This window comes from Medicago sativa, chromosome 3 (assembly GCF_051527215.1).
Source record: "Medicago sativa cultivar Bolivia chromosome 3, Bolivia_mono, whole genome shotgun sequence".
Lineage (NCBI taxonomy): Eukaryota > Viridiplantae > Streptophyta > Magnoliopsida > Fabales > Fabaceae > Medicago > Medicago sativa.
In genome coordinates this window covers 34,614,385-34,628,377 of record NC_140751.1, presented here as the reverse complement: position 1 = coordinate 34,628,377, position 13,993 = coordinate 34,614,385, and the positions used below count along the sequence as shown (strand labels likewise).

The following is a 13,993-nucleotide window of genomic DNA, read 5'->3' as shown; positions in this document are numbered from 1 at the left end:
ATTGCATGTCGACTGTATGTGAACCCTTTTCATATTGTTGCGTGGAGTTGTGAATTGGTGGATGCGTACAAGTCAAACTAGCTCATCTTTAGCTAGTAAGGTGTTGAACTTTTGGGTACTATCACTTGATCAGGTAATTTTTATTTTACTGTCAATTGCCAATGTTACAAGTAAATTCCTTGAGGACAAGGAATGGTTCAAGTTTGGGGTTGTGATGACAGTCTGTCATTCCACATTTTTAGAGTCTTTTTATGATATTTTTGAGTTCACAAACAAGCTTAAGCAGCAAGAAAAGTAAGAAAAATAGAAGATTTTGAAGAAAACTAAATCGTGTCACGATTGTTGAAAACATGTCACGATTTGGAGCACAGGATGAGGTTCATTTGACATTGGCTAAAACATGTCACGATGGCTATTTCGTGACATGATTTTAGCAACATGTGGCACAAGGAAAGAAATAAACGCAAGAGAAAATATGATCAAAAAGAGCAAAACAGGAGGTGTCAAGAAACAATGGATTTAAGAATTTATATGGGCTTATATTTAATCCAAGAAAAGAAAGAAAAACGTGACATGCTTGGGGAGAAAGAAAGAAACTAGGTTACATATAAAAGGAAGCTGCACATCACAAAAGGAAGGCACATTTTGGGAATTAAAGTTTTGGCACAACACGCTTTTGGAAGGAAAGAAAAGAGGATTCATTCACGCATGGCTAGAGGCACATGGGAATGGGAAAACAACAACATCAGTAACGTTTGAGAAGAAATTGAGGAGAAAGACGGCAACGACGGAACTCTATCGGTTTATTTTCTTTACTATGTTGTTTATTCCTTTAATCATGTCTACCTAATTTCCTTTGATTAAGTCTGAGATGATTCTGTGTAACCCTGATTGAACCACATTGCTATGAAACTCTATTTATTGTGAATGACAATATAGTTTTTATTCAATTCAATTGTTCTTAATGCTTTTTATATATTGACACCATATAAACATGATTTCGTGAGAATGAATGACTACTGACCATAACTTTCGACTTAGACCTGATTGAATTGTTCTAATAAACATGGTTAGTCTAGGAATGGATAATCGTTTATTAGTGATATTAGGTTAACGTACTTTAAACCTTCAAAGATTATTAGACCACCTAAGGAATTAGGGGCTTTAGTTTGAGAAGAGGGTCCTAACTCAAGGGATTGATTATGACTATTTTGTTAACTATCGTGAAACTAGAGAATCATTCATAAGAATAGGTGCAGTATACCAATTAGGGGAACATAGATGATTCGAAAGACTTGATCTTAGCTCTCTCTCCTTATCTTTACCAAAACTATCTTTATTTTCTGTTTATCTAATTTTATGCAATCAAAACTACTGCGTCGGGCACTAAAATAATTTACACATCCTAGATATTAACCTTATTGCTAAATTGAGATTAACACAGTCCTTGTGGATACGAACTTATAAATTTTATTACTTCGATAGTTTTAGTACACTTGCTAAAAGTCTATCAAGCACTTTTGGACTTCAGACGCTTTAAGCTTCCTTTTTGTTGATTTCTTAGCTCTCTTTTGTTCATCCAGAACCTCTTTAAGATGTAAATTTTTTGTATATGGTCCTGTACACTTGAAAAAATATTAGCTAGTCCAATTGACAATTTTTAATACCTTGTTATCATCAAAACTCTCAAGGTTCATTGTTAAACACATTTTGTTCCAACAATCTCCCCCTTTTTGATGATGACAAACAATAGTATTTAAAATGTGCAATTGTTGTTAATTCAATTAACAAGTTGACTTTAAGAGTATGAGGTTTGCAAGCTCCCCATTAGTCTAATAGTTCCTAAGGTGAGTTTTGTAAGCTCCCCCCTGAGTTCTATTCAAGTTAATCAAATTCATCATTAAAAACGTAATAACTCTCAGAACATTTTCACATTAAATAGACTAAGAGATAAGAAGTTGGTCCTATTAATTTAAAATGATTAAAAATTAAATTAATGGGGCTCAGAGCCTATAAATACTATACATACTACCCCCCCTTTTGTCATCAACAAAAAAAATTTTAAAAAAAAAACTAAAGACAAAAAGAAAGAAGTAAAAAGATAGTGAGAAAAAAATTAAATAGAGAGCATAATTTATAAATATATCAGAGCACAACACAATAGATAAATCAGAGCATAACTATAAGAAAGATCAGAGCATGATAAAGAAGTTCAGAAGCATATAGAATTGATCAGGAGCGCAATAAGTTCAGAAGCAAACAGTGTTTGACAGAAACAAAAAAAATATCAGAGCAAAAAGAAAGAAACTAAAACTAAACAAGCTAAATGTGTGCAACTAGGGTTTGACTTGTTTGTTCATCATTTCCATGATGTGTCTGATCATCAGCGGAGTTTCATCTTACTTCTTCTGCATTGCTTCCTGCTGATTCTTCATCTCAAGCTTCAAAGCTTCATTGCTCTTTATCAGATTCTCTTCTCTGATTTTAGCTTCTCTCAATGCTTCTTTAGCTTCTTCTAGCTTTGCTTCAGTATAAGACTTGTATTCTAACATGAGTAGCTTCTGTTCTATCAAATCCTTCTGAAGCTTCTTAACTTCCTTCTCCAAGATTGTATTCCTTTGAATCAGAGCTAGATCAGGAGAGGTTGTCTTAAGATTGACCTTGTTGAGGAAGGTCAAGTCCAGATCTCTTGGATGCACTCCAGAAGGGATGAAGTCTGTAACTTCTCTTCCTTTGATGCTTGGAGGATTTTGCACCCATGTCCTAAGAATCTTTACTTCCTGCAGACTATCATTGATTCCTTTCAGCTAGTCTTGAAGCTTCTGCTGAGCTTGATCTTGAATATTTAAGTAGGTAGTTTGGAGTGCAGACAGGATGTAATCAACTCTGTCCTTCAGTCTGCTCCATTGCTTCTCATAGCTCTCTCTGTGAACCAAGTCATTCCTAGCTTGAATGAGTTTGACTAGCTTCTGTCCTAAATCCTCACATACATCCTGAAGTAGAGTAGAATCAAGAAAGATGGTTGGTTGTGAGGGTATCTTTGTAGGTTTGGGTGAAGCTATAGGTACAATGGCTAAGGATGATGATGACTGGTTGTTTGTAAAGTTTAAGGTTTGAGTGTTATTGGTTGATGGTTGATTAGGAGTAGTTTTTATAACCATGGTAGAAGATTGAGGATCAACTTGATCATCCTCAGAGTCAATGTCCATAGATGTGGCTATAGTAACATACTTGTCAATGCAGGTTGGTTTGAAAACAGGTTCATGTAATGAAATAATGGATGATTTGATTTTCTCAGGAACAAATTGTTCAGGAACAACAGGTTCAGGTACTGAAACATGCTCAGATGTAGAGACATGTTCAGGGCTAGTGATATTATCAGAGCTCATTTGTGGGGCTATCTGTGGGTTGGTGTTTGTTGTTGGGGGCTTTCTGAAGTGACTTCTTCATAAGCAACTGCTTCAGAAGCAACTTCAGAGTCTTTCTCTGAGTGTTGTCTAACCTCTGGTAGTTCACCAAAATAGTGACTAACCAGATTGTCTAGGACAGTTGTGTCTTGAGTTTGGTTGAAAGAGGAGGGTGGTTGGGATGATGATGAGGGTTCAATATTCTCATCAGAGGGAACCATGTTAAGTGGTTGAATCATTGGTGGCCTTAAAGGATTGCAACTAACAGGAAATCTATTGTAGAGATCTGCTTTTCTTTGAGCTAAGCCAATGACTCTTTCATCTATATCAGTTCTAATAGGTTCTTGAGAAATATTGGATTTAGGCTTAATGTGTTTGATATTGTAGATTTGACCTAAAGGTATGTCATCTGTGTTGGTGGATGAAGATGTGGATGTGGATTGGGAGGGTGAAGTCTGATTCTATCTCTACTACATCATTAGTATGTGAGAGATCAGGATGACCTTCTTCATCATCAACTACTTCTGGCTCAGCAGTAATGTCCTCCTGGACATCTTCAGTAGCACTCACTACCATCATCAGATTACTAGCTTCTGAAATTGCCAACTCTTGTACAGCTTCAGTAGCCTTGACAATTTCTTCAGCATCAACAACTACATCTCCTCTAACAATACTGGATGCAGGAATCTCTATTTCCTTTGCAATCTCCAGAGCCTTCTGGAGTGTAGCAGCATCCTCAGCTTTCTTCTTCTTCATTTCCCAGGTGAACAATCCAGATGCAGCTTCAATACCTTCAACTTCCTCTTCAATTGATGGTACACCAGAACCACCAATTTGTAGCTTATCAGTAGCCTTCTCCTTCTTGGCCTTCTTTGTAGGTTGTTCAACCTCTAAATATTCATCCTTGGACATAGCTTTCCTATTGGCCTTTCTTCCTTTGGCCACTGGCAAGGCTCCACCATACATCGTATCAGGAATGTCTTCTAATCTGAGCTTCTCACTAGTTAGAGCAAAGTGTTCCTTGATGTAGTACAACTGAACTTCCAGAGGTTCTTGCTTGCAGATAGGTGGGAAGCCTTCCATCAGATTTGATTTAGCATCTGATTCCTTCAGATATGTAGGGAGCTTTTTGAAACCATCTTTAGGAATTAATGACATATTCCTAAGAGTTTTGCCACTAATGACTTTGCCTGTGATAGTGCCCATATAAGTATCATTGTAGATTCTAACCTCGCTGATAGCCTTCAGAATCCCTCCTTGATGAAGAATTTCTGAAATAAGTCTCCCATAAGGAACCCAGAATCTGCCATTGTCCTGACTTTCTCTAAGCTCTTTCATCATGTGCCTGAAGATGTACTTAGGCACATTTACCCCGGTTTTGTTGATGAAGAGATGTAGAAACACTTTATGAGCCAGAGAAGGTTGATCACTACCACCACCTTTTGGAAGTAGGTTTTCATTCTGGATTTTCAGAAGTATCTTCTTCTCAATACTTAAATCACAATACTTGCCAGCCTTCTTGCTTCCATAGATTGTTTCGTTGACAATTGGCTTCCAAGGACTTGTCTTTGGATTGGGTATGTAACGCACTCCTTGTTATTTAATTATTTTTCTTGAGATAGAGTCGAATTATATAATTTATTTAATTATGTGATATGTTGATATTTTATTAAGTGGCTTTATTTTATTATTTATTAGAATATATTTAGTGGGAGAATATATTTAGTGGAAGAATATATTTAGTGAAAAAATATAATTATTTAGAATAATGAGACTTTGGGGCAGGATTGGAAATAAGGGAAAATAAGTAGGTTAATGATTTATTTATAAAGAGGAGAGCCAGAGTTAGAAAATAAGGATTACGTGCAAACTGTTTTTGGGAGAAAGAGGAGAAACCTAGAGAAGAGAAGAACCAGAGAAGAGAAGTCTGTAGAATCCTTGCAATCAATCAATCTAAGGTAAGGGTGGGACTATCATTCAATAATCTTGAGTCTATGATTCTGGAAATTTCATTTAACATGTTGTAGGTTTAGTTTTTGAGAATTGGAGAATTAGGGTTAAGAGTGATAATTGATGATTTATGTTATGTTGTTGTTGATTTGTGGTTATTGATGATTATTGTTGCTAATGTCATATTATGAATTGGGTATGAATTATGTTGAGTTGTTGTTGTTGATTGTGATGATTTTGAATGAATGTGAAGTTTGAATAATATAAGTTGTTTTTCCTATTTTTTCTTATCTCTGTCCTGAATTTTGAAATAGAAACTGGTATTGATCGGTACAGAATTGGTCTTAGGTGTAAACACGAAAGTTGTTGATAATTGTGATATCTTTCTAGTATCCTTGGTTTGACGTGGAAATATGTTATGTATAATTTATTATGTTTTTACAAAATTGCATGATGAATTGTTGATGTTTGAATATAATATGAATGATGATCTGTGAAGTTGTTATAAAATGATTTAATGTTGTTACAGATTATATATATATATATATATATATAGTAGTATATGCATTATGTGAATTATAAGTGATGTTTTGAGACGATGATTACATTTTGATATTGTTATATCTTGAGATTATTGATGTGCTGCCGTGTTCCTGTTTACTATTGATTAAAGTTGCATGTGTCAGTCTAAGATATGAGATGTTGATCCAAATTATTGGAGTCATATAAGTCATTCATGTTGTCTAAGTTGTCAGATGTTGAGTCCATGCATACTCATTTAAAGACGAGGGCTCATGGCCTAGGAGCTTTTGCTCAATAAAGACGAGGGCTCATGCCCTAGGAGCTTTTGTTCAATAGCGACGGGGGCTCATGCCCTAGGAGTATATTTATGCTCAAAAGCGACGAGGGCTTATGCCCTAGAATGGTACCACATGCATGAGTAAAATGATAGAGTTGCATAGTCGAGTTAAGTTGCGTTGTCGAGTCAAGTTGTTAAGTTGATTTATGAAGTTGATATTGATGTTAATTATGAAGTTGATTATGATGATGATAATGATGCTACGTGACCATTGTTATGATATGATGATGATGTTTATGTTGTTAAATATAATTGTTGAATTATACGCTTAACAATATTGTTTTTGAATCTCACCTCTTCTACTTAGAAATGTTGATCTTCGTATGAGTAACTTGCAGGTGATCGAGAATAAGTAGTTGTTGATTGCTGTCGTGAGTGGCTATCTCTCACTGTGTCTTTAGGTGCTCTGATACGTAACGGGATGAGAACTTTTGTGGCTATTTTCTATTCCTTACATATTGCATATGATTTTACATGACTATGATTTAGTTTTTGGATTATTACGAGATGTTTTGATGAGGCCTTCGTGCCAAGACTAATTATGTTGTTGAATTAAAATCCGCTGCGAAGTTTTTGAATGTTTATGTTGACCAATTTATGAAGGATGAATTGTTATTTATTCCATTTATGATTTTATGAAAAGAAGTGTAGCATTCCGTTTATGTTGAATGACTCTGATTTATATGTGAAATTTTTATGTTGGGAATACGGGGTGTTACAATTGGTATCAGAGCCGGTCGGTCCGTCCGGCCAAGTAGAAACTCGTATTGATCGGTACAGAATTGGTAATAGTGTAAATACGAAAGTTGTAGGTACAGATGTCAGTTTTCTAATGTCGTTGGTCTGACGTCAAAATGATTTATAGAACTTGAGTTATGGTCAAATTACTGCACGTAGGTCATAGGGAATTTTTATGGACTTTCTGCATAACTTTCCCGAATTTTGAAATAGAAATCGGTATTGATCGGTACAGAATTGGTCTTAGGTGTAAACACGAAAGTTGTAGGTATGGATGTTAGTTTTCTAATGCCATTGGTCTGATGTCAAAATGATTTATAGAACTTGAATTATGGTCAAACTACTGCACGTAGGTCATAGTGAATTTTTATTGACTTTCTACACAACTTTTTTGAATTTGAAACGAAAACTAGTATTGATCGGTACAGAATTGGCCTTGGGTGTAAACATGAAAGTTTTAGACAATTTTGTTAGCTTTCCAGTGGCTTTGGTTTGACGTGAAAATGACTTTTAGTTTTTGAGTTATGATGAAAATACTCCGAGGAGGTCTTAGCGAAATTATACGGTGACATCATTCTCTGTTTCATGTTTTTGCGTCTTTTTCACACGTCTTTGTTTTAAATTTGTCTTTGGTATAAACATGGAAGTTGTTGATAATTGTGATATCCTACTAGTATCCTTGGTTTGACATGGAAATATGTTATGTATAATTTATTATGTTTTTACAAAATTGCATGATGAATTGTTGATGTTTGAATATAATATTAACGATGATCTGTGAAGTTGTTATAAGATGATTTAATGTTGTTACGGATGATATATATATAATTGTATATGCATTATGTGAATTATAAGTGATGTTTTGAGACGATGATTACATTTTTATATTGTTATATCTTGAGATTATTGATGTGCTGCCATGTTGCTGTTTACTATTGATTAAAGCTGCATGTGTCGGTCTAAGATGTGAGATGTTGATCCAAATTATTGGAGTCATATAAGTCGTTCATGTTGTCTAAGTTGTAAGATATTGAGTCCATGCATACTCATTTAAGGACGAGGGCTCATGCCCTAGGAGCTTTTGGTCAATAAAGACGAGTGCTCAGGCCCTAGGAGTATATTTATGCTCAAAAGCGACGAGGGCTTATGCCCTAGAATGGTACCACATGCATGAGTAAAATGATAGAGTTGCATAGTCGAGTTAAGTTGCATTGTCGAGTTAAGTTGTTAAGTTGATTTATGAATTTGATATTGATGTTGATTATGAAGTTGATTATGATGATGATAATGATGCTACATGACCATTGTTATGATATGTTGATGATGTTTATGTTGTTAAATATAATTGTTGAATTATATGCTTAACATTATTGTTTGTGAATCTCACCCCTTCTGCTTGGAAATGTTGCTCTTCGTAAGAGTAACTTGCAGGTGATCGAGAATAAGTAGTTGTTGATTGCTGTCGTGAGTGGCTATCTCTCACTGTGTCTTTAGGTGCTCTGATACGTAACGGGACGAGAACTTTTGTTGCTATTATCTATTCCTTACGTACTGCTTATGATTTTAGATGACTATGATTTAGTTTTTGGATTATTACGAGATGTTTTGATGAGGCCTTCGTGCCAAGACTAATTATGTTGTTGAATCAAAATCCGCTGCGAAGTTTTTGAATGTTTATGTTGACCAATTTATGAAGGATGAATTGTTATTTATTCCATTTATGATTTTATGAAAAGAAGTGTAGCATTCCGTTTATGTTGAATGACTCTGATTTATATGTGAAATTTTTATGTTGGGAAAACGGGGTGTTACAATTGGTATCAGAGCCGGTCGGTCCGTCCGGCCAAGTAAAAACTCGTATTGATCGGCCAAGTAGATGAGTCGTTGTGTCGTGTGATGGTTGAATACTATCGATGTGTTTTCTAATTAATGATTATGTTTTATTATGTGATCATGTTTAACTGACGAACTTTAATGTGGTTTGTGTATTGTTTGAAGTTTCTATTTTGTTATATATAGTTTAAGATATTTAGGCAAGAATTAAATTTATTTTCTTCTATGCTTTGAATTTCGAGGACGAAATTCTTTTAAGTTGGGGAGAGTAGTAACACCCTCCTTGTTATTTAATTATTTTTCTTGAGATAGAGTTGAATTATATGATTTATTTAATTATGTGATATGTTGATATATTATTGAGTGCCTTTATTTTATTATTTATTAGAATATATTTAGTGGAAGAATATATTTAGTGGGAGAATATATTTAGCGGAAGAATATATTTAGTGGAAAAATATAACTATTTAGAATAATGGGGCTTTGGGGCAGAATTGGAAATAAGGGAAAATAAATAGGTTAAGGATTTATATATAAAGAGGAGAGTCAGAGTTAGAAAATAAGGATTACGTGCAAACTGTTTTTGGGAGAAAGAGGAGAAACCTAAAGAAGAGAAGAACCAGAGAAGAGAAGTTTGTAGAATCCTTACAATCAATCAATCTAAGGTAAGGGTGGGACTATCATTAAATAATTTTGAGTCTATGCTTCTAGAAATTCCATTTAACATGTTGTAGGTTTAGTTTTTGAGAATCGGAAAATTAGGGTTAAGAGTGATAATTGATGATTTATGTTATGTTATTCTTGATTTGTGGTTATTGATGATTGCTGTTGCTAATGTTATATTATGAATTAGGTATGAATTATGTTGAGTTGTTGTTGTTGATTGTGATGATTTTGAATGAATGTGAAGTTTGAATAATATAAGTTGTTTTTCCTGATTTTTTCTTATCTCTATCCCGAATTTTGAAATAGAAACTGGTATTGATCGGTACAGAATTGGTCTTAGGTGTAAACATGAAAGTTGTAGGAATGGATGTTAGTTTTCTAATGTCGTTGGTCTGACGTCAAAATGATTTATAGAACTTGAGTTATGGTCAAATTACTGCACGTAGGTCACAGTGAATTTTTATGGACTTTCTGCACAACTTTTTAGAATTTGAAACGAAAACTGGTATTGATCGGTACAGAATTGGCCTTGGGTGTAAACATGGAATTTTAGATAATTTTGTTAGCTTTCCAGTGGCTTTGGTTTGACATGAAAATGACTTTTAGTTTTTGAGTTATGATGAAAATACTCCGAGGAGGTCTTAGCGAAATTCTACGGTGACAGCATTCTCTGTTTCATTTTTTTGCATCTTTTTTGCACGTCTCCGTTTTAAATTGGTCTTTGGTATAAACATGAAAGTTGTTGAAAATTGTTATATATTTCTAGTATCCTTGGTTTGACATGGAAATATGTTATGTATAATTTATTATGTTTTTACAAAATTGCATGATGAATTGTTGATGTTTGAATATAATATTAACGATGATCTGTGAAGTTGTTATAAGATGATTTAATGTTGTGACGGATGATATACATATAATCGTATATGCATTATGTGAATTACAAGTGATGTTTTGAGACGATGATTACATTTTGATATTGTTATATCTTGAGATTATTGATGTGTTTCCTTGTTGCTATTTACTATTGATTAAAGCTGCATGTGTCGGTCTAAGATGTGAGATGTTGATCCAAATTATTGGAGTCATATAAGTCGTTCATGTTGTCTAAGTTGTAAGATGTTGAGTCCATGCATACTCATTTAAAGACTAGGGCTCATGCCTTAGGAGCTTTTGCTCAATAGCGACGAGGGTTCATGCCCTAGGAGTATATTTATGCTCAAAAGAGACGAGGACTTATGCCCTAGAATGGTACCACATGCATGAGTAAAATGATAGAGTTGCATAGTCGAGTTAAGTTGCATTGTCGAGTCAAGTTGTTAAGTTGATTTATGAAATTGATTATGAAGTTGATTATGATGATGATAATGATGCTACATGACCATTGTTATGATATGTTGATGATGTTTATGTTGTTAAATATAATTGTTGAATTATATGCTTAACATTATTGTTTGTGAATCTCACCCCTTCTGCTTGGAAATGTTGCTCTTCGTATGAGTAACTTGCAGGTGATCGAGAATAAGTAGTTGTTGATTGCTGTCGTGAGTAGCTATCTCTCACTGTGTCTTTAGGTGCTCTGATACTAATTATGTTGTTGAATTGAAATCCGCTGCGAAGTTTTTGAATGTTTATGTTGACCAATTTAAGAAGGATGAATTGTTTTATTCCATTTATGATTTTATTAAAAGAAGTGTAGCATTCTGTTTATGTTGAATGACTTTGATTTATAAGTGAAATTTTTATGTTGGGAAAACGGGGTGTTACAATTGGTATCAGAGCAGGTCGGTCTGTCCGGCCAAGTAGATGAGTCGTTGTATCGTGTGACGGTTGAATATTGTTGTTGTGTTTTCTAATTAATGGTTATGTTTTATTATGTGATCATGTTTAACTGCCAAACTTTAATGTGGTTTGTGTATTGTTTGAAGTTTCTATTTTGTTATATATAATTTAAGATATTTAGGCAATAATTAAATTCATTTTCTCCTGTGCTCTGAATTTCGAAGACGAAATTCTTTTAAGTTGGGGAAAGTTGTAACGCCCTCTGATGAGTCATTATTTAGTCTATTTTTATATATTATTTAGTTTAGTTTTATTTAGATTTGATTATATTTTATTTAAATATTATTTCCCTTTTGAATCTTTTTACTTCAATTGCATATTTTATACTTCAGGAATTAATATTGGATGGAAGGAGTCTTGGAGCAAAAGAAAGGAGTCTGGAGGTGATTTGGAGCAAGAATACGAAGATTCGAAAACAAAAATATAAATCCCCCAAGTCAGAAGCTTGGCACGGCCCGTGCCAACATGTGGCACGGCCGTGCCACCCTCCAAAGTGCCTTTTGCTGCTTTTGCTTTAGCCCCAAGTTACTCTGCTTTAGTTTTACTGAAAAGCCCTTGTAATTGCTTAGATTTTAAGTCGAATGTAAGCTATAAATAGAGTAGCTCTCCATCACAATTATTCATCCTTATTTCTTGGAATTCAATAGTGACAATTGTTTTCTTAATAAAGTTCATCTTTTATTTCTTTACTTTCTTGCAATTTATTTTATGCTTTCTCTCTTCTCCCCCATGTCTATGAGTGAGTAGACTTCTTTTGTCTTGGGATTGTTGGATAAGTCTAATGACATAATCCTAATCGAACCAAGCTTTAAACCTGATTTCATGTAACTCTAACTTCTAATCTAAATTCACCGTTTTAACATGAATTAACCATTATTAAACTGTGGAAACGAAAGTGGAGGGTTTGATAATTGTTAATCTGTCATCTCAAATATCAATTCATAATGTGAAAGCGGAGCTTTGATATTGGAACAAGTGAATTTAGACAAGAATTGCAAAGGCAGTGAAAAAGTCTTTGCAATCCTTGAGACATGGGTAGTTTCAATCCTTATAAGCTTCTTCTAGTAATCAAGTCAGCGAAATAGGCTTGCTTGCTAGGGGTAAACTCTCACCGGACTTGATCGGAAAGGTGAGGGGCTAAAGGGAAACCGGTCTTTAGAAATTAGGTGTAAAACATGAAATTAGAAGTTAAAGTTTTGGCTAGTGAAGGACTTGTTATTATGACGAACCAGTAATCCCAAGACTCTTTTTATTATTGTTATTTACTTTCAACCAGCTAAACCTCCTATTTTATAATCTCCTTTCTCCTCTAATCATTCTCTTAAAGTTAGTTAAATTGAACAAATCCCTAGTGGAATGATACTCTCTTTTACTACTATTACTTCGATAGACCGTGCACTTGCGGTTTGGCTCTATCAAGTTTTTGGCGCCGTTGTCGGGGAGTTAACTAATTTAATTAACTTTTTCTTAGTGATTAGAATTCTCTTCTTTTTCTTTTCTCTTTCTTCTTTTACTCTTTTCTTTTCTTTCTGTTATCGTTAACTTCTTGGGTTCTCAATTTTTTATGCGAAAAACCAGAAATTGAGTGGTATTTATTCCTGAGATCGAAAGGTTTTTACATAGAAGAAAGAGAGACGCACTAAATGATACCGCCATGGCTGATCGCACTCTCAAAGAGTATGCAACGCCGTCTACGGGTAGCCACAAGCTATTATTGTGTACCCAACGGTTGAGGATGACAACTTCGAAATCAAGTCTGCCCTACTTAACTTGGTGCAGCAAAATCAGTTTTCGGGATCCCCCGCCGAGGATCCCAATCTTCACATCTCTATTTTCCTAAGAATTAGTGGAACCATAAAGTAGAACCAACAGGCCGTAAGACTTCATCTCTTCCCCCTCTAAAACTGCTAAACTAAGGGACCAAATTACACGGTTCAATCAAAAAGATGGGGAATCTCTCTATGATGCGTGGGAGCGTTTCAAGGAAATGCTTAGACTTTGTCCCCACCATGGTTTAGAGAAGTGGCTCATAGTCCACGCTTTTTATAATGGCTTGTCTTATACCACTAAGATGTTTGTTGATGCAGCTGCAGGTGGAGCTCTAATGAACAAGAAATACACGGAGGCATATGCCTTGATTGAAGATATGGCTCAAAATCATTACAAGTGGACCGACGAGAGAGCCATCACTAGTTCTTCACCCTTCAAAAAGGAGGCGGGTATATACGAAGTCTCTAACTAAGATCAGCTTGCTGCTAAGATTGATGCACTAACCCAAAAATTTGAAACTCTAAATGTTAGTGCCATCAATTCTAATTCTGCATCTCCTTCTTGTGAAATATGTTGTATATCTGGTCATGAAGGTGTTGATTGCCAACTAGGTGGTGCTGTTAATGGTGTTGACCAATTGAACTATGCTCAATACAACCAAGGGATGAGGAAAAACCAAAACTTTTATAAAAATCAAAATCCCTATGGACAAGTAGCACCACTTGGCTATGCAATCAACCAGAGAGTTGCTCAGAAATATAATTTGGAAATCTTGTTGGAAAATTCTATTGCCAACCAAAATAAACAACTTCAAGAACTTAAAAACCAAACCGGATTTCTGAACGATTCTCTTTCCAAACTCAATACCAAGGTTGATTCTATCTCTACTCATTCTAAAATGCTTGAAACACAAATCTCCCAAATAGCC

The 13,993-nt window shown here is 34.7% G+C and overlaps 1 long non-coding RNA gene and 1 other non-coding gene across 2 annotated transcripts; one reads left to right on the top strand and one right to left on the bottom strand.

Moving 5' to 3' along the window:
* The first annotated feature begins 5,259 nt into the window (after positions 1 to 5,259).
* LOC146937309 (uncharacterized) lies at positions 5,260 to 6,794 on the top strand. Its single transcript, XR_015033264.1, has 2 exons — positions 5,260 to 5,365; positions 6,555 to 6,794. It is a non-coding gene; the product is annotated as an uncharacterized LOC146937309 (long non-coding RNA).
* A 6,410-nt stretch (positions 6,795 to 13,204) lies between these two features.
* Positions 13,205 to 13,311, bottom strand: LOC146937308 (small nucleolar RNA R71). Its single transcript, XR_015033630.1, has one exon. It is a non-coding gene; the product is annotated as a small nucleolar RNA R71 (small nucleolar RNA).
* Between the last annotated feature and the right edge of the window lie 682 nt (positions 13,312 to 13,993).